This window comes from Nelumbo lutea, chromosome 6, assembly GCF_056320005.1.
Source record: "Nelumbo lutea isolate HS-2025 chromosome 6, American lotus-T2T, whole genome shotgun sequence".
NCBI lineage: Eukaryota > Viridiplantae > Streptophyta > Magnoliopsida > Proteales > Nelumbonaceae > Nelumbo > Nelumbo lutea.
In genome coordinates this window covers 34,588,617-34,615,799 of record NC_142689.1, presented here as the reverse complement: position 1 = coordinate 34,615,799, position 27,183 = coordinate 34,588,617, and the positions used below count along the sequence as shown (strand labels likewise).

The 27,183-nt window shown below is 42.1% G+C and overlaps 1 pseudogene across 1 annotated transcript; it reads right to left on the bottom strand.

Moving 5' to 3' along the window:
* Positions 1-8,503: 8,503 nt before the first annotated feature.
* Positions 8,504-25,849, bottom strand: LOC148848481 (filament-like plant protein 7; annotated as a pseudogene). Its single transcript, XR_016100446.1, has 4 exons — positions 25,481-25,849; positions 12,832-12,944; positions 10,961-11,102; positions 8,504-10,820 (listed from the first exon to the last, which is right to left on the bottom strand). The product of XR_016100446.1 is annotated as a filament-like plant protein 7 (transcript).
* Between the last annotated feature and the right edge of the window lie 1,334 nt (positions 25,850-27,183).

Here is a 27,183-nt window from a genome sequence, read left to right as displayed (position 1 = left end):
AATCTTTGGCCAAAAACTGTTGAATTGGTCAACGATTTGTTGATCCAGGCGGTTTCAATAATTTTTTGTTGTTTTTTATTTTAATTTTTTAGTTGAAACAAATCATCCGGTTCAAACTGGGCGATCAAACCATCAACCCAAAAACCAGTGACTGGAGCAGTTCCAATTCCAAAACCCTTGTAAAATATAATATTAAAGTCATTTTTATTTCATTGCTTTAATAATTAATATTGTATAATATTTTGATCATTTTAAGTTTAAACTATTTGTACTATTATTCAATATTTGATTGCAATATGATAAATAAAATCTATTTTCGAATTTAAATAGAAACAAATCGAATTCGGATTTACCTATACCCGATCCAATTTAATCCGTTTGCAGCCCAGTCCGGCCATGGATATTACTACTATTAGCAGTTAACTAGTTAGGGTTGTCAAACTCAAATCAACCCGACAATATGAACCGATATATAATGCAGTGGAGGAACCATATGCAGGTCCAAGATACTGTGTATGGCCCACAATGATTGATGAGTTATATGGAAAACTTTGTGAATAGGGTTGTAAATCCATCTGAGTTATAATAAATTCATAATTTATTAAATGCAAAGTAAAAATAACAAATTAATTAAATAATTAACAATAAATTATTATAAAACATGTAAAATGCATTGCTCAAATGTAATACATATTACATTATTGAAAATAATAAATGGTTCATTTAAAATTAAATAAAATAATAAACATAATTTAAATTAGTAACATATTTATAACTAATTAAATAATTATCAAAACATAAGAAATCATTTAATAGTTGATAAAATCTGTTTAAAATAATGAAAAAAAATTAAAATATTAATGGATTATAATAGAATATTATAAACAAATTGATCAATAATTAATAATTATAAAATAATTAAAAACACATATTACCAATAGTCTTGATTTTCAAAGACCAGTTTCCATGCTAAGCTTTTGCAAAACCCTTTTAGAAAGACTTTCCAAACGGCCACTTGGTCATTTAATTTGATGAAAGTTTTATTTAATATTGGCCATATTTTGGAGAAGTGAAAAGCTTATTTATTTATTAATTATCAGTTGATAGTGAAATGTTTATACATACCATATGCTTAAAGCTTTTGAACTCTTTTCAAATATAGAAAAGAAAAACAAGAGAAAAAAAAAGCATGCGTACTTCTTACTAAATTAGAAAAGAAAAAAGATTTGCTAACAGTTTTGCCTAATTCCTTTATAAGGGAAACGATAAGGGAAGAAGATTGTCGATGATGATTTTGACTGTAGCTGAGACATCTTCTAAAGTTTGGTAATTGTAATCACTTTCCCTAAATTTTCTAATACAGTTACAAGTAGATTATCTCTATTAGAATCCTCTAACAAGTAGCATGAAAATGTCCAAAATGTCAATGTAATTTCTACTGAGACTGGTTTCTACAAAAAAAATTAAAAATGAAAAACAATGCAAACTATATAAACAAAAAAAAAGAGAATTAACGTTGCAGCTTTACCTTTGAGTAATTGATATAAAGACAAATTTAGAAAAAAAAAAAACAATTTTAGAAAAGAGATTGGAAGGGTTTGGGATAGCCATTCATATGAGGAGAAAATTTGGAAAACAAACATTTTGGTTAAAAATAACTACATGGGTATTTTGGACATTTCCATGCCTCTTTTTAGAGAATTCTAACAAAAGGGGTCTACTTGCAACACTATGTTACAAAGTTCAGGAGAGGTGATTGCAATTACCAAACTGCAAGGGAGGTTTCAGCAATGATAAAAAACTTCAGGGGAGATTTCAGCAACTTATCCTATTTCATTTTATATAACTTAAAATTTAATTTATTTTTCTTTAATTTGAGGATGTAAGTAAAATATCTAAGGGTCCATTTGGTTCATAGTTAGAATCGGAATGGTCAATTAAAATAGTCTGTTTGGTTTAGATAGGAATCGGAATGGAAATTGAAATCAACTAAAATGGAATTTCATTCCCAATAGTCAGGATAGTTTAGTACTACTTTTAGTGACATCTTAATTATGTGTAAATTAGCAACACGAATATGGTTTTAGGGCTATCAACAGGTTGGGTATTGGTCAGGATAGGGCTATCCCATTTCATTCCACCAAGATTGAAATGGGATTTCAATTCTGCCCAACCAAATAGTTAGAAATTTAGAATCAAAATGGCCTATTTCGATTCCAATTCCAAACCTCTATTCTTACAAACCCAATGGGCCCTAAATAAATATGACAGTTTAGTACTACTTTTAGTGACATCTTAATTATGTGTAAATTAGCAACATGAACATGGTTTTAGGCTATCAACAGGTTGGGTTTAGGTCAGGATAGGGTGTATTAGTCCTAAACTGATTATTAATCGGGAAACAATCATAGACTCAAAATCATCCCTGTTTATTAATTGGGCCAGGTAGACCCAGTTATCCTGACATCTATAATTATCTATGTTAATAACAACTTAAAAATTCACTTTTGATAATATAACCTTAATAAAAAGGAAAATCTATGATAACAGAACAGTTTTGACCAATCAAAACCCTCCCGTTGATTTTTGATAGATACCACCTGATCGGTTACCAGTTACCACTTGTACCATTTTTTATACCAACTGATTCATTAAGAATTCTTCTGGTATCATAGTCGAATCCTAATAAAAATGATAGTAGCAGGGTAAATTGTTTATATGTTCATAAATCAAACGCTTTAACAATATATATTATAACAAAAATTACAAAAAACAAAAAACAAAATTGTAAAACCTGTATATATTACTAACTCAATAATTAGTTCAGGTTTTAATCCATTCAGAACAAGCAAGAACAAAAACCAGCACCAATTATTAATCATGAGAAAATCTCAGAACCAGAACCAATATAATTGGTTTAGTCGGGTAGAATCGACTCATTGACAGCCTGGAGGTTTTAAGCTAAAAATTTTAAAATTTTAATTCTTCAAAGATTTTTTTAACCATTATTGATGTAGGGTGATTTGGCCCGACCTCGTAGCACGTGGATATGTGGACATGATCTAGCATAAGTGGCAACTCAGCATGATAGCTTAGCCACAACTCGGCATAGCAAGCTCGCCGAAGTTCGGCTGAACGACTCGGTGCGTGTGACAACTCGCCGGGAAGCAAGGCCCAACTCACCCCAAGCCCTAAGGGTGGAGCACCCTGAGCTCCTTCCGTGCAAAGGGACCCGAGCTACCCTTGAAGCCTGAGCTCCTCCTAAGAGGTTCCGAGCTCTTCCTTCATAAGAAGAGAGCACCCCGACTTTTGGCCAAGTATACCGAGGGAGAAACACTTAAGGAGAGCACCGCCGACACTCCCGTTCTTACTTGCTTAAAGTTCGCCTCCAGTGTGAGCACCTCGGGGTACCTCGGTATCTCGGTGCAAGGTAACTTAGCCCCAGGCGATTCAGTGCAAAGCAGCTCGGAAGCCTACAAGGAAGATCCTCCTGATATCCGTACCTGTCGGATCTGGTGGTAGCGCCCACGTCTCTCGCCAGGCGGCGTTGTGCCTGCCATCTCTGAAAAGCATGGCACGCCTGACGGATCCATACCCTGCAGCAGCAGCCTGCACCCGCCATCTCAGCCCTGTCAGTAACGGCTAGGGCAGTGGCGGTTACGCCTAATGTGACTGAGCTCCGGTATAAGAGGACCTCGACCTCGCGAAGCAAAGGTATTGAAACTAGCACTTTCAGCACTCTTAACTCTCTCTGTGCTTTACTTGAGTTTTCCTCAAATTTCTAACTTAACCATCGGAGTATTCCCGACGGAGAGATTCCTAGGAATCCTTCACGTTCCTCTCTGTCTCATGTGCCGTCTGTCACTGCTAGGAACCATGTTACAGCCAGCTAGGAGCCATATAGGAGTGCCCAGATCATACAACATCAATTATCTTTTTTTTTCTTTTCTTCTTTTACGTAATTGCCAACTTGCCATACAATAATGGTTTTGAGCCAATTCCATCCATGCACCCAAACGAGAAATGCTTTTTTGATTTCATGGGTAAAGGGAATGTATTAGTCAATGTCCAAAAATAACAAGAATATATTATGGTTATGGAACTAAATTCTAAGAGCCGTGCATAATTGTAAAATCAAGTTTATTAAAGGCATATATATAAAGTGAAGGACAGATTGAGATGTTGAGATGGATTATTGGAAAATTTTCATGAGACATATTTAGATATTATTCTATTTAAAATGGGGGCAAAACCAACTAGCGACCAGATAAGAAACAGTAGACTACGATGGTTTGATCAAGTGAGCCACGACCACAGAAAAAAAAAAAAGTATAAAGGAAAAGAAACATCGTGAGCCCAGACTAATGAATGAATTTAACTGATGACCATGTCTGACTGGATGCAAGTAGTCCAAGGCAGTGAAGAAAAAACAGGAAGGTATCTGAATCAAGAAATGTAGAAAGAAACATTGATTCATTCTTTATGAAAAGAGGATGCCCTGGTTTTGCCACACTGGATGAACCTTGTAAGCCGTTTATCCATTCGATTCATTCAATAGTTTTTGACCATTTTTCTATTTTAATTATTTTTTTTTATAAGAACGGACCATCTCTTTGAATTGGATGGTCGAGCCATCAACCCGGAAACCGGTGGCCACCAGAATGGTTCCTAGCAGTGACAGACCTTATAAGTATCATTCTATTTATGGGGGGATTCAAGGGTTTCTATTTTCTCAACCTCCAATGTGCAATATGATATGATTGATATAACTAATCAGTGGAGCTTATTACTTTTGAGTGATATTTTAGTATATATCATCCTATTTGTTTAATTTCCTAAAATAACAACAAATAGATGGATTCATTTTCTAGTGCTTTATCCCGCATGAGACATATAGATAATTGCTCCAATTATGTCTATGGTTGAAATGAATGATTAATTTCTAGATTCCTTCCTAATCACCCCACAACTTATAAGGTTGACAACAAATGAGAAGTCTCCAACCCTATATTGCCTTTTTCATGATTGTCCGCTCAGATCATGTGAATTGTTTGTGGTTAACTGAACTAAGAGACCAAACAATTGTGAACGATTGATGTCTCCAGGAGCTTTGTGCTGGGTCATTATTTTCATTTCTTGGAAGCTGAAAACCCATTTCCAATTGAGTGATCAATTGCCCAAAGTTGATCATGTAATCCTCAACAAAACTTCTTAATTCTGAGCAGATATAGAACACAAGAAGATATAATCTCACTAAATCCATGTCAATTGGCTACTTTTGAATGTAGTGGATAACATAATTAGAGTACTTTTCAAGCTCTCAACTACTCTATATTTCATTCTACTAATCAAATAACATGACAAGATAGAAAGGATCCATGTAAAAAAGCCCTGATATTGCAAATTGAGTCCCACAAACAAGCTGACGTAACTTTATTGGCAACTACTTTGTTTGTTACTCCAGTATATCACATGAAACCAGGAATCTGTCATTTGTGTCAGGTTGGTCTGACCAGCTGGGATAGGGCCAACCTTGAGCTAAAAGCAAGCATAATTATTAAGCCAAAGTCATTTCTAATCAAACCTACAGCTCTAGATGGCAGACACCAATCAACCCTATGGATTTGATTCTCAAACAACCACACTTACAGAAGGTTCACATGCCAATAATCTAACTAGTCAAATCAGAGTTACGGTTGTGCCATTTAATGATCATTGTTTTGTATAATTCCAGTAGGAAGGGGATGAATTAGTCTACATTTTGAAATAGGATATGCAGAAGAGGGATCATTTCACCAAGACTGTTCCGAGGTAGAAGTTGGAAACATTCAGAATAACTAATCTGTAGTCAAATGTGATAATTCAGAATCTTCAATAGTACACTGAATGGAAGTTCAGAAGAGTAAGCTCGGGAAGAGGGAGTCATTGGAATAAAATGTATGTTATATAATTAACAGGTGGACCACTTCTAGATAAAGTATTCTGGGATTAGAACAGTTGTTTTCAATGTGGCCCACGGTGCCTTTTATCCTACCCACGGGCACCCAATTCATTAACATCGCTATCAAATAAACAGCAAATCTCTCAGTGGGGCATGACAGGAGTCAAGATATCAGCTCCCAATAAAACTTTGATGTGGATTCTCAGTATAATTGTTCAGATGTAGGAATTTTACTCTTTTTTCTTTGATCTTGAAATTTTGAAAGTTTCAGACTTGAAATGAACTATACTCATTTCGATGGCTGCATGAGTAGCATTATCAGAGTACAGAAGTGTTATAAGAATCCCGATTTTAAAACAATGTTTTCTTTATAGAACATGGATTGTTCTATCATATCACTGTAACAAAACGTTTTTAGAAAACATGCACCTATAGTTATAGGAATTGGAAACCTTTCCAATTAGGACAATGAACATGATGAAATTTCATTGACAGTTGTGACAAGATCTGTTCATGGAAGATGACAAAACGGATCCAGATTCAATACATCTTATGACATGCGACAAGTGGCAACATGTATCCAAGCAGCTCATCACAGCACTTGCTATATGAAAGTGAAACTAAAAAGAGAGAAAGTGGAGATTAGGGATGGCAATTTCCACCCGACGGGTGGGTTTTTTTGGTTGGAAAATGGGTTTTGGGTCGGGAACGAGTTTTGGGATTTTACAACCCGTAGGGGTATGGATTTTAGCTAAACCCAACCCATGCATTAAAATTACTAAAATGCCCCTAATATTTAAATTTACTAAAATACCCAACCCTTCTTGACCCTATGTTATGCTCATAGGTTTCTCTCTTCCTTTCTTTCCAATGGAAATCATGTGGTTATTGAAAATTTTGATGTTGTTATGTGGATGATTTAAAATGATATTACTCATTAAAAATCATTTCAGTTATTGAAAATTTTGTAAATGATTTAGAATGATATTATGAAATCGTTTCAATTATTGAAAATTTTGATATTTATTTATGTTAGTTTGGTTGTTTATTGATTTACATATAACAAGAAACTTTTATTAAGTTTAATAAATTTATTAATTTTTGCAAATTTAAATGTTGTTAACTTTATTGGATGTGGGTTCTAAACCCGATCCGCCAATCGAACCTGCCCCACTCTTAAATGTGGAAAGGATAGGATGGGGAAGGGTTTTGCATTTTCATGTGCGAGTAGGATTTGGATTCTGAAAATCCAACCCGCTGTGCCATCTCTACTGGAGATCCAACCAAGAAACCACAAAGCTATAATGTATCAAAGTTGTAGTTTGGTCCGTCTCCACTCTTCAATGAAAGCCAAGAAATCACAGAGCTATGATGTATCAAAGTTGTAGTTTGGTCTGTCTCCACTCTTCAATGAAAGGAAACACCTGAAGCAAGACAAAATGTAGGCTCAATTCAACATCATCCTTGTAGATTTTCCAGAATATACAAGTATACAACTAAGATGGAAGGACAGTTTCATTCATCTGTAACACTCATTACGTTGGAAGTTGGACCCCACCATTTGAATGGGTCTCCCACTTAGTGATCTCCTAGTCCCATGCCAAAATCTAACCTGATCTCATAATCTAAGCATCCATACATTGAGATTCTCTTTTTGAATCATTAGCCATACCTTTTTCTCAAACACAAAAGAGATGGAGCAAAAAAGCACATCTTTTCAATGTACAATTAATTGTGTCGGGCCAGTAATATTGAGATTCTCTTCTTGGACTATCAGCCATACATTTCTCAAACATTATAGAGATGGAGAAGAAAAGGACTTTTTTCATTTTCCCCTCTACAATGAACTGTGCAAGAACTGAGTGGCCTTGAAAGTATCTCGGAAGCTATAGACCACATCTCATGTTTGCCATTTGAGAAAGGCTAGATGACCTCCCCAATACAAACTTGAGATGTTAACTTACAAGAAATATGACAGATCAAGATGAATTGGCTAAAACATAACACTATCGTACAATGATTCAATACTATCAAGCTTCTAAAATCAATAAGCCTTTTTTCAAACTCACCAATATTTTGAAAACTAGACCATGCATCAAACCACAAAGGTCCCCTGATCATGGTTTGAATAGTTATGGCATCATTAATAGATACACTCAAAATATGAAAACTAGGAAGGAACCAAATAACTGGTTTGAGTAATTCATAGTTTAACCTTGGTTCAACCTTGTTCTTGAACAAAGCATTGCTTTTAACTATATTCTGGACGATTCAGATTTGGCTACTCTTGATTGGGTTAAGTAGCCCCTTGTAGACACCCTTTTTTTTTTTTTTGTCAGAAACAATAACTTTCATTAGAGATAAATTAAACTGAAATAAAGAAGTCAACCCTTATTAGAAATGGTTGATCCAAAAAACATCAAACATTATAGCACTGCCCAGTAAAGTCTCTCTCCCTTACGGTCTCTTGTTTTGCTAGGAGGTCAGAAAAACCATTTGTCGATCTCCTTACCCACTCCTTATCAGTTGTCTATACTACCAAATTCCCAACTGCCCTGATTGCATCCACTCAATTACCAATTTGTAAACACCTTATTTGTGGCAAATCTGGAGTCAATACAAACTATTGGCAACACTTGCCCAGCTACTCATGTGCCTTCAGAATGAATTCTCACATAATGATATTATTTCTAACTAATTAGATTTTCCAAAACCAAAGAATGACAACCTCCAAGATCACTAACCATCCTATTTTCTTCTTTGAGAACACCCTGAATTTTTTCCATTTGGGATAAATTACTGTGGCCATTTGATAGATGTTCTTCAGATGAATGGGATTTATCTGCTTCTGGAAGTGAACCGTTCAGAGTAATTTCATTTTCAATTTCACTTCGGGTATCATCCCAATCAAATTTTTTCCTAATTATATCCCTCATGCTTGAAACATCTTGAAGGGAGAAACAGTGGCTTGTCACCCACTCGAAAGCTGAAGTTAATTCTCCGGCAAAATTTTCAAGACTAATTTTTCCATTCAACAGATCATTACAAGTGTGGACAAACTGCTGCAGAACAACACCAAGTTCAGAACTTTTCCATTGAAAGAGACAAACTATGTAGCCTGTAGGTGTTGCTGGGTTCTTATATGGCAAAGAATTCCCATCATTTTCTGTTAAGGTCTGAGGGGTACCACAATCCATTAAAGAAGGTTGATTAATCCCTTCAATAAGTTCAATAAGTCTAGAGATTGACTTGTTAAGATATGATTGAAGCTGGTGGTTGGTGACCTCCTTTGATGACTTGCTCATTCCATATGGTCCATCAAATGAATGCACTGGTGGAGAGGCACTAATATGTAGGTGATCTGATGCTACTGCATTGCTCAAGTTTTTTCCTGCATCAACAACTTCACCATTGTTTGAATGACTCACATTTATCAAAGCAATTTTAACTTCCTCAAGAATCTCACTAAGGCTTCTCTGTATAACCTGGTTTTGCTCCAAGACTACCTTGAGGATATCCTGAAGCCAACGAGGATATTTTCCAATTAATACATCCTTTGATTGGATTTTTTGATTTATGTGACCAGAGCCTGAATGACTGACTATCCATGACTGGAACTAGTTCCTTACCGGTAGTATCTGAAGGATAAATACCTGATTCAGTTTCTAAGGGTCCCACAAGTGCACTACTTTCATCTGAAGAAAGAAGGGAACTTTCATAAGGCGTATCCATAGAAACAATTGCCAATTTTTCCATCTCAACAAAGTCATCCATCAGACTGAAGTCTGAAATTCCTATAGATTTACATGACAATGGTGTCTTTGGCTTTCCATTTCTGAAGTTTTCCAATTCTAAAATCAAAGCAGAAGCCCATGATTCAGCACAGCTTAACTCATCTTCATTGCCAACACCAGATACTGACTCAAGGGAGAGTCCATTTGATCTAGGACTACTCCTTGCCAACTCCATGGTTTTATGACCTTTCATCATCAATACTCCAAGTTGAGCCTCAACTTGTGATAACTTAAAGGCTGTTCGTGCACCCATGATCCTTGAGGATTGGAGTTCGCTCTCTTTCTTGCTTAAAGCTTCTTTGAGAATCTTATTTTCTTCTTCCATGCCACATAACCGTTCAATTAAGAAATTGATCCTTTTAGTAGGAGTTTCAGGAGTATTGTCTTGCACAAAGTCTATTGTTTGAGCTGCCACTGAAGAACCTGACTTTCTTCTCCTGAAATCAGTTGGATCCTTTCCAAGCATCTCAACTTCATTTTTCATTTTAGCCAAAGCAGCTGGACCTGGCAATCTCTTTCGAACCAAGAGCCGCAATCTCTGACATTCCGTTTCTAATTTTGCAATCTTCTTCACACTCTCCAAGTGTTGCTTGTGTGATGCATCAGCTGATTGACGGTGAATTCCCTCTCCTCATTCCGGATCTCAACTTCTTTCTCAAGCATGCGGACCTCATATTTGAGAGAAGAATTATCCTTCTCGATAGAATTTAATCTAGTCATTAGTGCATTAAAATCAGCTTCCACCTGAGTCTTGCTTGCACTCAAGTCATCAATGAACTTCTCCTTTCCCAGGAGGGTCCTACTCAACTGAGTATTCTCAGCACCTAACATGGTAACCCTTTTACTTGTTTCAGCTAACTTCTCCTCTAAAGTTATCCGTGTTTTTTCAAATTCTTTTGTTGTCTTTGTTATAGCATCATGAATCCTTTTCTCCTGTTCTTCTCGAACAAATCGTAGCCGCTGCATACATTCCTTCAAAGCTCCATCCAAGTGAGCTAACCTTTCTTCTGTAGCCATCCTCTGCTGTAAAGCTTCATCCAGTTCTTTCCTGAGAGACAATGCTTCTGCTTCTGCCTTCTCCCAGCCTAGAATGATTTATCAATTAGATAGACCAAGATAAAATCTGAAAAATCCTTCAACAACAATGCTTAAGGAAAAAAAAGTGCACACACTGGAATATAAGTAAGAAAGTTTTGGGAAGGAAAAATTAGCAACAGTAGATAACCTGCAATGGCTTCTGCTACAGTTTTTGCGTGCTTTGTGACAAGATCATCTTTTGCATTACACTCAGAGAGGGCAGATGAAAGTTTCTCATTCAGATCTTTTACAGATCTAGAAAGATCTACTTCTTTATCTGTCACAGGTGCCTGTCCTCAATCAAACAAAATATAGAATAAATAATTTTCCAAAATTAATGATTGATAGGAATTACAAGTATTAAGGCTTAATGGCATGGAGACGCTTCTTCAAGATAATCCGATCCTCTCACAAGTGTAAGCAAAAATCAATGGTCATCCATATGTAGAGATTCAACCAATGCCCAAAGAATCTAGGCCCTAAGAGAGTGCATTCTTTAACAACATTTGGTTGTCCTTAAAATTTCTGAAGATTATAAAATTTCATTTCTTAAGAATTTTGAAACTAGCCAAAAAACAAAAATTTTCATCACATGTGAAACACAATTTCCTGACAAATTGGTTGAAGTTAATATGTCAAAATATACTCTTTTTTTATAGGTTGTCAAAATATACTTAAACCAAGGAATTTTTGAATCAATGATATTCTGGTCCAAAATACTCCAGGTTGTCAAAATAATTTTGTCAGGAAGTTATTCGAAAACATAGAGTCATTTTTTTTAAAAAGAATTGCCATATGCAGAGATGGAACAAGTTCCTGAATTGAACTGCTGGATTCAAAGAGTGGATGAAACAAGTTCCCCAAGATGACTGATGTATCTGTTAAATAATAGATATATTGTGGAAAAGCAAAAAACTTCAGTCTCCTGGTGGTTTCAGGAGTCTGGATTCGCTGCATCATTCTCCATTTGACACACTTCTCCACTAGCCCTCTTAGTGGGTTCTATATAGACGTGGTCATTGGTATTCCTTGATCCAAATAATCATAACAGGTCCATCAATGACTCATGGGCTTTGATAACTCTCTCATGCATGTATTCGTGAAGTGTCTTGAGCCCTTGACCTTATCCAAAATATCTCACAAAATGAAGCCATTAACTATATTTGAAATCAAATAATGTTTTTAAAATCCTTCAAAAAATTAAAAGAGAGAAATCTTAAAAAACATATGTTTTAAGCGTATAGAGCTATATGATTTTCAAACATTAAAACCTCCGTCCATCATCATGGACAATTCTATTGCAAGTTGGCATTTGGGATCTAACCTCCCTTATGACTCTCCAAGATAACAGAAAGATGCATATTTAGAGATGCTATCTGGTAAACTATATTATGATTAATAAAGTTGGTACAATTACCAAAGAAGGAATTGGTCCAAGTATGATCAACTAATTGACAAAAAAAGTAAGAAACAAAATAAAAAGAAAATGTAGTTGGAAGCATCTAATTGATTTGAAGAATCAAGATCTAGATCTTTAACTCTTGTTTAATACATAAATGGTTGCATAAGTTACACTTCTTCCCCCTTCTCTTGAGCCCCCATGTAATGTTGGTTTTGATATCTCCCAGTAAAAGAACCATGTTGTTCTCCTGGTTCTGTATCTCACTATTTACTTAACTCTATTGATGAATGGAATACAATTAAGTCAAACTGTAGTTTTCTTACTGAGGTGTAACAATGGTTTGCTTAGTGATTGCATAGGGTTTTTAGGAACAAATTTCACTTCAATCCATCAAATAGTTGGATGCAATATAGTTTACTGATAACACCATTTTTTATCAGTAACAGTTGAAATTTTATTAATTGATAACAATATAAGTATAACGCTAACACCATTAAAATATAACATGTGATGCAAAAAATGCTCTGCTTGCATTTCCAACATTTTCTTTTGTTGAAAGGCAGAAAGGGAACAGTTTAACCATCAATATATAAATTGAATAAAAGGTCACCAATTACCTCCTCATCTTTTCCTTTTGACAAGAGGTTGGCTTTGTCACTTACAACAATTGTCTTCTCTGATGTTTTTTTCCTCCAAAGCCATGTCTTCTGGTCCATGGTTTCACCAAGTCCTGCCATACAAATAAAACAGGAAAATTTTCATGAGAAAAACAAAACTAAGCCTAAAAGAAAAAAATGAACATCATTATATTTTTAGTTAAGCATATTTTTGATGAATGTATTTTTCTGGAACTTTTTTTGGTATTACATGGTCTCTACTAAATGGATGTTGTGTTGTGCCGAAATGTGTCCGAGTCTAACAAGACGAATGCGATTTTTTTTTTATATCAAACAGCACTTAGGCTCAGTTTGGGAAGAGTATGGATACAAATATGTACAGTGCAAATACAAGGTTTAGAAATACTGTTTGCAAGGCTTTACACTGAACGTATCTGCATTTACACTCTTCCCAAACTCAGCTTTAGCAACAAAGGCAACAGTTTGTGTAGGTATATAATATTAGAACTCAAAAACTATGAATTGTTTAGTAGTATGTAATTTTCAATAGAGGTGTCTATGAGTCCATGTTTATCATCTTGCTGGGTCAGACTCTTAGACATGCGTTGGATCCCAACTCACGTGTCCATGTATATGCAACACTGACTTTTTGGTGAATGTATATCTCTATGAAAGAGAGTCATAAATAAAAGGGCCATGACCCAATAATGATCCCTGCTATTCTGGTCTGGGAGAGGTGGACTTTATATGGACTTAACCTTCAGCATTTTCTTGCATGAAATGGCTGCTCTCAAACTTGAATCCACATTCTCATGCTTTTCAGTCCGACATGTCTACCATTGGATTAAGCAATTACCTCTACAGTCATAAATAATTACATTTTCCTTTATAGTACATCCAACTTGTTTTCCATAAGCACGACATATTTTTTCTATGCCCTTAATAGGCGTGTCCTTATTTATGCCTAACAACACTAATGAAGGAATTGTGCCTTCTATTTCTGACAAATCACATTTCTTGATGGACACTTAAGTCCAATTGGTCCATTTTTAAGGCACATGTTCAAGTCTGACTTCACAAAGCAAACAAACATACACACACAATTAAAATTAGCCAATATTTTTTTTCCTCAATTCTGACATTAAATGCCTACTATATAAAGGTCTAAAATGTTTTCTGTGTTACCAAGTAACATTTCATAGAGAAAATAGCACCCATCATGTACATTAACTATTTATTTATGTTGTATAACTAGGAGAAAAAGGAAAAAATTATGCAGAAGTATCCCTTGAGAATACAGAGAATTTGAAATCTGAAAAGTTTTTGACCTGGACACTTCATCCATTTAGAAGAGTCCAAGCAAAACTGATTTGTAGGAGGAATATATTTCTAATAACAGTATGTGTATTTCCTGCGGTATATCAAAGACTCAATCTTCTACCTTCTTCACTAAGAAACTGGTAGGAGTTGATTTGACACCATCTAAGTAATATAAAGTAAGAATCAGTTGATGTGGGTTGCCGAGGTAACTTTTGGCAAGTCTATGTTCCTTATGATATATTTATTACATGAAGAATCCGATTAGGCAATGGAGAAAGGACGAAGGAAACTTCTCTCTGCAGTTTGAGAACTCATGAGATACATAAAAGCTTGTCTATGGAAAACGATGGCTTTAATTCTTCTTGTGATAGACTATACGAACATAAATCAATGACTTCTATCTATATTTTTCTTAGTCGAAACTCATCTCATATTCTCATGGAAGAGGAAGCCCACAATCTTGTCTTCAGTTCAAGAAATGAATCGAAAAGCAAGAATTGTCTACAACCAGCAAACCAATTAAGAAGCTAAAATTTCTACTCTCTACTTAAGACCCAAACATTTTGAGACGGATCATCATATGACAAAGAGAAAGAATACAGCACCCATGTCAAATTTATATAGTATACATATTTCAATACGAAAACCACAATCTCACAAGTCTAGACTTGCATGCTAGTTTATGAGAAAAGACGCAAAACATCAATATGCTAGTGCACAGCAACAGATATGATACATGTGCACACAAGCTCTCATCCACAAGATAAAAGTATAAGTATGAAAAATTTATAAACATTCTGCTCTGAATCTGGAGTCTGGATTTCAAGATTCTACACAATGACATAATATGCAAGGTTATGAAGCAGCAATTGATGAATCGCGATCTGGCCGGTCTTAGCTGTCAACGACCTTGCTTCTGAACTGAATAGCAGGGAACCTGAAATTGAGGAGATGAGGAAGCTCCGGGGGGAATCCGGTGTAACGGCTCCGAAGTTTAAGTTAGAATCCTTCAAAAGCAAGATAAAACCAGATAGCGCAAAGTTTGCATACCTTGTTTGTTGGGGGCAGGGGGCTCTTATAATCACTTCGTGCACTCGCTCCGAGGCCCTTGTCAGGTCGGGTATGATTACCCTTGCGTTTGTCAATTCGGCCGTCGTCCTTTCTGTTGGGACAGAACTGTCACTGCCTAACCGTCTCTCTAACTGGAGATGGCGGTGTCAGTGGTGGTGGTAGGTGGCCATTTAGAGTGCGGCCGCCAAGCGTCAGATCCCAAGTCAGTCAGGTGCGGCGCCCTCGGGCACGGACTTCCTCAGTGTCAGGCATGGTACGACTTGTTTGGTTTTGGTGCCCAAAAGGTGATGCAGAGTGGTGAGTGAGGCGAAGTCTTGAGCTCGGAGGTATCTATAGGGCAGGTCAGTTCGGCGAGGTGTATCCCGAACTGTTACAAGGCAGGCCAGTTCGGCGAGGTATATCCCGAACTGTTACAAGGTTGGCCAATTCGGCGAGGTATATCCCGAACTGTTACAAGGTTGGCCAGTTCAACGAGGTATATCCCGAACTGAAGGTAGGCCCGTTCGGATTACTTTCTGGTTTTGGGCCAAGGGTGAGTTCGGGCCCCCAGTAGGGAGTTCGGTCCGCTGGTGTCTCCCCTTGGTGTTCACGCCTTAGGCTTGCTTTTTTGCCGAGCTGTTGTTTTTGCCACGTGTCACATAACTGTGAGGTCGGGCCAAATCTTCCTTCATCAATTGCCCCCCACTCCTCGCGCCAAGGGTCTTGCCCTGGTGCGGGGAGTTTCATGAGGTGGTAGGTGGATTTGTCCCATCCTTCGAATCTTGACTGTGCGAGTCGCTTTTGCCAGGGTTCTTCGGTTTCCGAGAAGGCGGGAAACGTGCCTACTCCTCATAAATGTTGATGGTTGTGACAGCGCGCGTTTTAAATTTCAAAAATTCGCACCGCTGGGACGTGACAGCGGGTCATTCAAACTTGAAAAAAGCGTGCCACTACTGTACGTGCGCGTGCGGCTGTCAGGGAGATGTGCGAAGCAGTCAGTTTCAGAAACACGTGTGTCGGCGCGACGTCGGTTTCAAGAAGGCGTGCGCTGACGTTTCGCTCTTTTCGGAAAGTCGTGCGCCAATAACATCTCGACCTCATGGGACGTGCGGTCAGCGCAAATGTGGGCCGTCGGATCGTCTTTGATCTGCACGGTCGGTTCTTGGTTACTATAGCTATAAATAGTGAGGGACCCCAGTCGATTTGACACTTCTGCGGTTTGCCTACTGAGCTCGCGTCCAACTTTTCAGCTCGCGTCCAAGTTTTTTCAGCTCGCGTCCAAGTTTTTTCAGCTCGCGTCTAGGCTGGTTACATAGCCTCCAAGGTTTTTGGCTTGCTACCGTCTCCGGAGCCTTCAAAACTTTCTTCCGGTGAGTACCTTCCGGAATCCACCTCTTTTCCTCAATGTCTAGCTTTGATAGCTCAGACGACTCTTCAAGTAGGACTGACGTAGGTTCTACAAACTGAGTTGTATCCCCCGACTTCCTCAGTGATCCTGAGGTGGAACTCGGGGACTATGAACCAGTAGGCCGAGCCGCTTCGGGCAGCTTGGCATCTACCTCTTGCCGAGGTCGGATGCTAGACAGGTTTGGTCCCTCAACCATGACGCCTGAGGGGATTCAATCTATACTTATGTCTTACAATCTTCCTGGGGGGTATACATATTTTATTCCTTCGGGTAGCTTTCCTTGGGAATACGGTCCTGATGAGATCGTGATTTTTTGAGAGCAGCTTGCTGCGGGGTTGCGACTTCCTTTCCACCCCCTTCTCGTCGAAGTCATAAACCACTCCGGTGTCACCATTGGCCAACTTCATCCGAACTCTATTCGGAACCTGGTGGGGACAGTTTCCCTTTTTTGCGAGCAGAATTTCCCCTTAGACTTAGAGATATTCTCCTCCATCTTGATGCTCAAGAGACAGGCAGGTTCTCTTCCTGGGGGAAGACGGGCGTATTACCTTTCTCCTCGCCCGGGCTTTAAGCTTCTGCACGATCTTCCTAATAAGGTCCCGGCGTGGAAGCGGGACTACTTCGGTGTGCGAAGTGCACAAGGATGGCCCTTTCAGACCAGGTGGGGTGAGGCTGCTCCTGATTCAGGTGTTACTCTCGATAAAGAGACGGTGAAGGGCCTCCGGCAATGGGCACAACAAGGTTTAAAGTGCCATCACTACTTAACGGAGGCCAAGCTTATTGCGGCCGGCCTGAGTTTGAGTAGGTTTCTAATTATGTGGTTTCTTCCTTGCTTTGTTCCTTCATTTTTTCTGATGTCGAACTCGTTTCTGCAGGTGTGATGGACGCGGAGAGAACTCGTGGGGGGCGTCTGTTCCAAGGTATGAAGAGGAGGAAGCGGGTCGCCAAGCGAACTCGTACCGAGCTGCCCCCGGATGAGGAGCCTCAAGTTCCAGACCACACGCTGGAGGATCTGTCCAGGGAGCCCGAGGTGACTCCACCGATGCATGAAGCTGTCAGGGCGCCTTACGCTGAGATCACTTATACGGGCGCTCCTGCATACTCAAGTGCTCCTGCTCACTCTGGGTCCGCTCATACGCAGGCTGGGCCCTCGGGTTCGGGAGCTCCAGGGGAGTTCAGGAACGTGTTGACGCCGAACTACGCTCTTCAAAAGAGTAGGGAGGCTACTTTCCTTGAGCAGATCGCGGCGTGGACCGATCTTCCTTTGAATCAGGTCGCCTGCCGCATCGTAACACATGCTATGGTGGTAAGTCAGATTCCGTCTGCCTTTTTCATTTTCTGTCGCTTTTGCTGTTATTGCTCACTTATTTCTTTTGGTAGGTGAATTCTTTAATTCATGCCTTAGCAGCCCAAGTGGAGAGGAGCTCACGACAGGCGCGAGCTGCTGAGGCTGCCACCCATGCTGCTGAAGAGGCTTTCCGTGATGCAGAGGCGAATACCCGAGCTGCTGAGGTGGCCGCTTATGCTGCCGAAGAGGCTGCTTGCGTCGCAATGGCCAGGCAGGCAAGGTCTCAGCGTGATGCCGAGGCCATGGGGGTAGTTGTCAAGCACATGGTGGACTTGAAGTTGGATTTGCAGCATCAAGTCGAATATCTTCAGGAGGACATCAGGGAGAAAACACAGATTTTTTCCCAATGCATTGAAGACGCCAAGAAGAAGGCCGTTGAAGACTGCATTGCCTCTCCGCGTTTTGACGATCTGATGGTGGATTCTTACAGAAGAGGGTTCAAACTGAGCAGGTGGATGATCCAGAACACGTACCCCGACCTCGATGTTAGTGCCATATCCACTTCGCGTATAACTCAGGAGATGGCCAATGCTGCCGATGGCGAGCCGGACTCTGAAGGAGAGGCAAGGCCTTCGGGTGTTGTTGAAGTGCCTTCTGATGGCGAAGAAGTAGCTCTGAGCATGTAAAGATAATCTTTTTGCCCAAGTGTTCCTTTTCCCCGAACTGATTCTTTGTCGAACTGAATATGCCACTTTCTTGTCCAGGTTATTATACTTCCGCGACCTGTTTTGCCGCGAAGGCTTTTGCAGCGAACTGGTTTTTGCCGAGCTGATAATATGCCTGACTTTTCTTTGCTTGTTTACGCCGAGGTTCCTCTTGGCTCTACATCGTGGCCCATAGGACCTGATTTCGTCCACTTCGCTTGGCGGTTTATAGGTAGTATCGCCTTAAGTTCACGATGTTCCACGCTCGAGGTACTTGTTTGCCTTCCAAGGTTTCGAGTTCGTATGCCCCCCCGAGCGCTCTCTTTACTTTATAGGGCCCTTCCTAGTTTGGTCCAAGTTTGCCCACGCCGGGTTCGGGCACCATAATCTTACGAAGGACCAGGTCACCGACTCGGAAGCTTCGTTGCTTTACTCTGTCATTGAGTAGCGAGCTACCTGTTGCTGGTATGCCGCTGTCCGAATGTGCGCGAGGTCCCTTACCTTGTCCAATAGGTCAAGGTTGGTACGTAACTCATCTCCGTTTTTTCGATCGTCGTATGTTTCTAGTCGCAATGTTGGTACTTCAATTTCCGCCGGGATCACTGCTTCAGTGCCGTAGGTGAGGTTGAAGGGGGTTTCTCCCGTGGCGGTTTTTTCTGTAGTTCGGTGTGCCCACAAGACACTTGGTAGCTCTTCGGCCCACAATCCCTTAGCTCGATCCAGACGTGCTTTCAGTCCGCGCAGGATGGCTCTATTCATTACTTCCGCCTGACCATTTGCCTGCGGGTGCACAACTGATGTGAAGTTTTGCCGAATCCCCATGTTCTGGCACCACTCTTGGAACTTGATATCCTCGAACTGCTTGCCGTTGTCGGAAATTAGTACCTGAGGTAACCCGAAGCGACATACTATGTTCTTCCAAAAGAAGTTCTGTATGTTTCAGGCCGTAACAGTTGCCAGAGGTTCGGCTTCTATCCACTTTGTAAAGTAATCTATTGCAACGACTAGGAATTTTCTTCCACCTGTTGCTGGTGGGAATGGCCCCAGGAGGTCGATGCCCCATTGTGCAAAGGGCCACGGGCTGGCGAGGTATTTGAGGTCGGAGGTAGGTTGATGGTGGATAATGGCGTGCTTCTGACACTTGTCGCATTTTTTTACGAGCTCGACAGCTTCTGCCTTCATCGTTGGCCAGTAGTATCCTTGTCGAAGTGCTTTTTGGGCGAGTGCTCTGCCCCCCAAGTGTCCGCCGCACAGGCCTTCATGAGTGTCGCAGAGTACGAACTCGGCTTCGGCAGGTCGTAGGCAACGCAAGTAGGGGAGCGTGTAGGACCGTCGGTATAACCGTTTGTCTATTATGACGTATTTGGCTGCCTGGCGCTGCACCCTCTTGGCCGCATTGCGTTCTGCAGGGAGGGTTCCGTCTATCAAGAAGCTCGCGAGTGGGTCGATCCAGCTCGGCTCTGCTTCCAGGACGGGAGCGACCTCCTCTGCCCCCCCGAGAATACTAGGCCGAGGTAAGTCCTCTATGTACACGGTTCTCATGTTGTTGTGACTTGTGCTGGCTAACCGGTACAGAGCGTCGGCCTCAGTGTTCTCTGACCTCGGGATTTGCCTGATGAAGTGTGACTGGAAGTTGAGCAGGGCCTCTTTTACTTTCGCCAAATATGCGATCATGGAGAGCTCGCGTGCTTCATACTCGCCTGTAACTTGGTTGACCATGAGCTGGGAATCGCTGCAGATGACCAAGTGCTTTGCCTTTACCTTTCGCGCTAGGTCCAGCCCAGCTATCAGTGCTTCGTACTCTGCCTCGTTGTTGGATGCCACGAACTCAAAGCGTAGTGCGTATTCTAATTTTGTGCCGCCCGGGCCGCATAAGACTATTCCAGCCCCGCTGCCTTGCTGGTTCGAGGAACCATCCACGTGAAGGATCCAGGGCTCCTCATCCCAGTTCGTGTTTCGCCTGACCAGGAGAGATGTCACACTGGATGCTACTTCACGGGGTTCAGACTCTATTGGCTCGGGAGCTCCGGGTTGACCCGAACTGGGGACCTCAGGCTTGACCTGTTGGGCTTCGTGGCTGATAGTCCACTCGGCGATAAAATCTACCAAAGCTTGGGCCTTAATGGCAGTTCTTGGCTTGTACTGGAGGTCGTACTCGCTGAGTTCGATGGCCCATTTCGTCAGTCGACTGGAAACCTCGGGTTTGAGTAAAAATTGTCTCAGAGATTTGTCAGTCAGGACGATGACGGTGTGAGCTTGGAAGTATGGGCGGAGTTTCCGAGCTGCTGTCACCAGTGCGTATGCTAGCTTTTCTATCTGCGGGTACCTTGTCTCTGCTCCCTGCAAAAAATTACTAACATAATAGATGGGTCGCTGGACCCGGTCTGTTTCTTTTATTAGTATCGAACTGACCACCTCGTTGCTTGCCGAGAGGTACAGTTCTAAGACCTCGCCCTCCTCGGGCCGGGCTAAGGTCGGCATACTAGCGAGGTAACCTTTTAGCTCGTCAAACGCGAGCTGGCAGTCCTGGGTCCATTCGAACCCTTTGCCTTTGATTGCTTTGAAGAAAGGTAGGCAGCGGTCTGCTGATTTGGACATGAAGTGGCTTAGAGCGGCTATGCAGCCGTTTAGCCTCTGAACTTCTTTTACTTTCCGAGGTGGTCTCATATCTAGAATAGCTTTTATCTTGTCCGGGTTGGCCTCAATACCGCGCCGATTGACAATGTAGCGTAGGAATTTGCCCGAGGTGACGCCGAAGACACATTTGTTGGGGTTCAATTTCATGCTAAACTGACGCAGGATTTGGAAGACAGAATCTAAGTCTTGTATTAATTCTTGTGAAAACTGTGTCTTGACGACCATGTCGTCTACATAGCACTCTATCTTCGTGCCAATCAGGGGCCGGAATAGCCTATTTACAAGTCTTTGGAAGGTCGCCCCGGCATTTTTTAATCCGAAGGGCATGACCTTGTAGCAATATAGGCCGAACTCGGTTATGAAGCTAGTTTTTTCCTCATTGGATTGGTCCATCCGGATTTGGTTGTAGCCCGAGTAGGCGTCCAGGAAGCTTAGCAATTCATGTCCCGAGGTCGCGTCCACTAGGCGGTCAATTCTGGGGAGGGGAAGCAATCTTTCGGGCAAGCTCGGTTCAGGTCGGTGTAGTCGACGCACATGCGCCACTTGCCGTTCGCCTTTTTTACCAGCATCGGGTTGGCCACCCAGCTCGGGTAATGGACTTCCCTTATGAAGTTTGCTACGAGGAGCTTCTCGACCTCCTCGTCGACCGCCCTCCAGCGTTCTGGGGCTAAGTTGTGTTTCTTCTGTCTAACGGGTCTGACTACAGGGTCAGTGTTAAGTTTGTGAGTTATCAGGCCGGGGCTAATGCCGGGCATGTCAACCGCGGACCAGGCAAAAATATCTAAATTTTGAAGTAAAAAACTCACCAGTTCGGTTCGTAGGGGTTCCTCGACGGAAGCTCCGATCTGAAGTGTGCGAGCTGGGTCCATAGCCGAAGTCGGGATTGCGACCGTTTCCTCTGTGGGCGAAGCTCGTTCCTCACCCTACGCAGGTCGCTCTAGTTCGAGGTCGTCGGCCGCCTTGGTTTTTCCCTTCAGGGCGGCAACATAACACTTGCGAGACTCGAGCTGGTCGCCCCGCGCTACCCCCACACCGAAGTCCGTAGGGAACTTCATGGCCAAATAGTAGGTGGAGACCACCGCCCGTAGGATATGCGTGATCGGCCGCCCTATTATGGCATTGTATGGGGAGGGGGTCGCGACCACCAGGAAATCATGGTTGAGTCTGATCGCACAAGGCCATGTGCCGACTTCCACAGGTACTGTTATTTTTCCGAGGGGCCTGACTTCCTCTCCGCTGAAACCCACCAGGGGAGTGTTCGCGGGCTTCAGCTCACTCCTCTATAACTGTAGTTGGTCAAACGCTGATTTGAAGAGGATGTCCGCTGAGCTGTCCGAATCTACGAGTACGCGTTTGACCTCGAAGTCGTTGATCCTTAGTTTAATGACAAGCGCGTCATCATGGGGGTAGCGGACCCCTCGCGCGTCGTCCTCCGTGAAGAAGATTGGTTCTTCGGTCTTTGGTCTCTTTGGGGGGTTCCGTTCCTCGAGGGCCGCTTCGTGAACTGAAGTCCGGGCCGCTGCCGAGGTACACCCTGCTACCACCGAACCTCCCACAATTACATGGATGGTTCCCCGAACTGGCCTCTCTTCCGGAGGCTGTTGCTGCAACGGTTCGGCAGGTCTGCTGCTAGACTCGGGGGCATCCTTTTCGTGCTCCCCTTGCCGACCTGCCTTATTGTTATTATTGTTGTGCTGTACAAAGTTTCTCAAGTATCCACGATGGATGAGCCCCTCTATCTCGTCCCGGAGATTATTACACTACTCGGTACTATGACCATGGTCTCTATGGAAACTACAATACAAATTCTTATTTCTCTCGTTCGGATTTCCCTTTAGGCGAGGTGGCCACTTCACGTATGGGGCATCCTTGATCGTCATTAAGATCTCGGTCCGCCTTGTGTTTAACGGCGTGTAATCCGTCCGAACTGCTAGGGTAGCTCGGAACGACTGGTTCGGCTTCGGCTCCCGGGCCGGGTTTTTCCTGTCGACTGGGTTGGAGAGCTCGCCTTCCCTCTTTCTTTTCTCATTCCCACCTTTGGTTCGTTGGTTGATTTCTTCCTCTGTCCTCGTGAACTTGTCCGCGAGCTTGAGGATTTCGGCCACGGTTGCGGGCTGGTTAGCTACCATGTGCCATTTGAATTCTTTGTGCGTTACCCCTCTTTTGGCCGCCGTGAGCTGCACCGCGGGGTCCAACCGCGGTATCTGCAAGCATGCTTCATTGAATCGCTTGATGTAGCCCCGGATGGATTCTCCTTCCCTTTGGACTACTCCGAAGATGCTTTCCCCTGTTCTGGGGCACCGTTTGTTGGTGACAAAGTGTGCGGTGAAGACCTGCACGAACTAAGACCAGCACTTTATCGATCCGGGGGCCAGGTTCTTGTACCAAGTGCGGGCTACCCCCTTGAGGTTGGTGGTGAAGGCCATGCACATGCACAATTCGCTGGCCCTAGCGAGGTGCATTTGGGACTGGAAAGCGTCAACGTGGTCGTTGGGATCGAAGGACCCGTCGTACTTGTCCAGAGGTGGGAGCTTGAAATGTTGTGTAGCACTTGGTGCTGGTGAAGCTGGTGTTGTTGGAACTGTTGCATTTGAGCTTGCATTACCCGCATGTGCTACATCAGGTCGTCCAACCGGTTTTGGCTGGCTGCTAGGGGGACGGCAATCGGTTCAGTAAAGGTTGTCTCAATAGGGGGTGGAAAGGGGATGCTTGTGGCAGGAAGGTTTACGGGCGCCACTGCTTGTGGCACATTCAAGCTGGGGATCCCATCCACCGAAAGGGGGATGGTGAACTGTCCAACGCACACCACGGGGACTTGAAGTTGTTCCCCGGTGGTGTTTGTCTCCGTGCCACGTCCGGCGCTGCTGGAGGAGGCCATGAGTGTTAGGTTTTTTTTTTTTTGGAAAAGGGGTTATGGAAGTTTGGAGGGAGGCTTTTTGAAGCGTTCCCACAGACGGCGCCAATTGATGAAGCGCGATCCGACCGGTCTTAGCTGTCAACGACCTTGCTTCTGAACTGAATAGCAGGGAACCTGAAATGAAGGAGATGAGGAAGCTCTGGGGGGAACTCGGCGTAACGGCTCCGATGTTTAAGTTACAATCCTTCAAAAGCAAGATAAAACCAGATAGCGCAAAGTTTGCATACCTTGTTTGTTGGGGGCAAGGGGCTCTTATAATCACTTTGCGCACTCGCTCCGAGGCCCTTGTCAGGTCGGGTATGATTACCCTTGCGTTTGTCAATTCGGCCGTCGTTCTTTCTGCTGGGACAGAACCGTCACTGCCTAACCGTCTCTCTAACTGGAGATGGCGGTGTTAGTGGTGGTGGTAGGTGGCCGTTTAGAGTGCGGCCGCCAAGCGTCAGATCCCAAGTCAGTCAGGTGCGGCGCCCTCGGGCACGGACTTCCTCAGTGTCAGGCATGGTACGACTTGTTTGGTTTTGGTGCCCAGAAGGTGATGCGGAGTGGTGAGCAAGGCGAAGTCTTGAGCTCGGAGGTATCTATAGGGCAGGTCAGTTCGGCGAGGTGTATCCCGAACTGTTACAAGGCAGGCCAGTTCGGCGATGTATATCCTGAACTGTTACAAGGTTGGCCAGTTCGGCGAGGTATATCCCGAACTGAAGGTAGGCTCGTTCGGATTACTTTCTGGTTTTGGGCCAAGGGTGAGTTTGGGCTGTTGGTGTCTCCCCTTGGTGTTCACGCCCTTTTGCCACGTGTCACATAACTGTGAGGTCGGGCCAAATCTTCCTTCATCATCAATATAATAATGATTTGAAAGGTGTATAGGTTATGGAAAAACCACTCCAGAAGAAGCCAAAATCCATACAGTTGCAGGTAAATGTAAGAAAGAACTCCCAAGATCAACAGAGTTTGAGACAGAGTGTGTGTGGAGAGGAGTCGTCTGCATGTGAACAAGAACCTGGCCATTATAAAGGAGCATAGGATTGATTTTATTATTATTTTTTATTTATTTTTAATGTCATAATCAAATCAATGAGACATCCATGGGTATACCCTGGTTAGCGTGCGTCGCATGAAATGATCATACAGGCAAAAAACGACCATATGTGAAAGACGATTTCGTTCGAAAATACATGTAACTCAACCCTGCTCTGTTAAGATCAAAAGGAATGGGAAAAGGGAAAACAGAGAAAGGGGGGGGGGGAGAGGAAACAAAACGTATAATGGTGCCCGCGTACAAAAACTAAAACACGTGTAAGAGAGTTCGGAGCTGCTAGAGCTCTCACCTGACGTCGCTAATTAGCATCAGCAGCTTACTACTATGCATGGATCATCAACTATCACCCATACCCAAACAGAGAAACAACCAGAACCAGAGAGTACAGAAGAAGACTGTAATAAGAGGGAAAAAACAATAGTGGGGAGAGGTAAAAGGAAGGGAGGACAGAGATTTTAGGAGGATGAAGTTGAACACGGCCGACACCCCCTTGACCGGAATAAATAGTTCGTTGCAAGAAACAGAGAAGGCAAGGGAGAATAAATATGTGGGGTATTATAAAGCGTAACAGCAGAAGGCGATCATATGTTCTGCGAAAGGTGATGTCAAGAGAGAGAGAGAAAGAGAAGTGTCGGCCTAGACTTGCCACGAGGGAGTTAGGGACGCGTACTTCCGGGCGATGAGGTTAGGACTCGGGTGGTGGTGTTGGTAAGTGGAGACCGTGGAGAGAGGAAAAGCAGATGTCTTTGTCATCAACCATCCAATCCAAGTAAATAAGAAGTTAAGACCTAAAGATTCTTCGTTTTTCTTTTCATATTTAATAATTAATTAATTGGTCGATGGCATTTTTATTCCATTCCAAAAGTAAAGATAAATACGATTTTTTTGGGGTAATAATATAAAGTGGTAATAAAGAAATAAAAATAAGTATGAAGTGTGAAGGCGTTGGTCACTTGGTGATGGACTGATGGTGTTGGTGGGAGTGGCTATGATTGGGCTGAAACGAGGGTCCACCTACCACCTCTACAGAGAAGGACAATATGGGAATTTAAGTATTTTCATATAACATCCATTGACCACAAGGGCTACACGACGGTGGTAGGAACTTGGTGAAGGCGGGATTGTTTGTTACAAGTTACAACTTACAAGTAGCGAGAGACAGAGAGACTCCACCATGAGACTAGCTGGCACCTTCAAATTCAACACCAGACGATTGTCCCGGTGTTTGGTTTTCGGGACCTTAAAATGGTAGTTTGTTCCGGTATACACTTCTGTTGGGCTCAAATGAAATTGGGTATCGTAGGACTAAAAACAAACAAGTTGGTTATACGCTTGAACCATTTCCAATTTAATGTCTTCCCATTGTCAAGACGGCATAAAATCTGGCATGTCCTAAAACGGCTTGGCTCGGACCTAAATTTTTAATGAAGAAAAGTTAGACCGGGTTCAATACATATCAGGAATCAGGATGGGCGGTAAAAATCGGTAAGGCTATGAAAGACCCATTAAAAACTTTGAATAATAGAATCATTTACATTGGAACTCTCTTATTTCTTACTTGCAACTGAGTCGGGTTTTAATCAGATAGTTCATTCAGGTTTGAGTTCAAATATCAAAGTAAGTTCAAATACAGTTAATACAACTCTGACGTGCGAACCGAGCCAATCGATATCATGCACTGGTTTTTGAAATCGGACCACTATGCCGGTTTGATTAATTGTCCATTTTTTTTTTTATGTTAATTGAAAACTGAACCAATTCGATTCAGTTTTCTCGGTTTGATTCCATTTTTCACTTTATTGGTTTTTTATGAACAATTGCAGAACTGACAGTCTGATAGAGTAACCTATTTTATGTCAATTATAAAAAAAGAAAAAAACTAGACCGTTTGATCTGATTGCAGTACTTGCACACTCAATTAACGCATGGATAGATAAACGGTAAGTTCGCCAAAAGTGCTCTGCCATGTGCAAGAAAATCGCTACTTTCTTG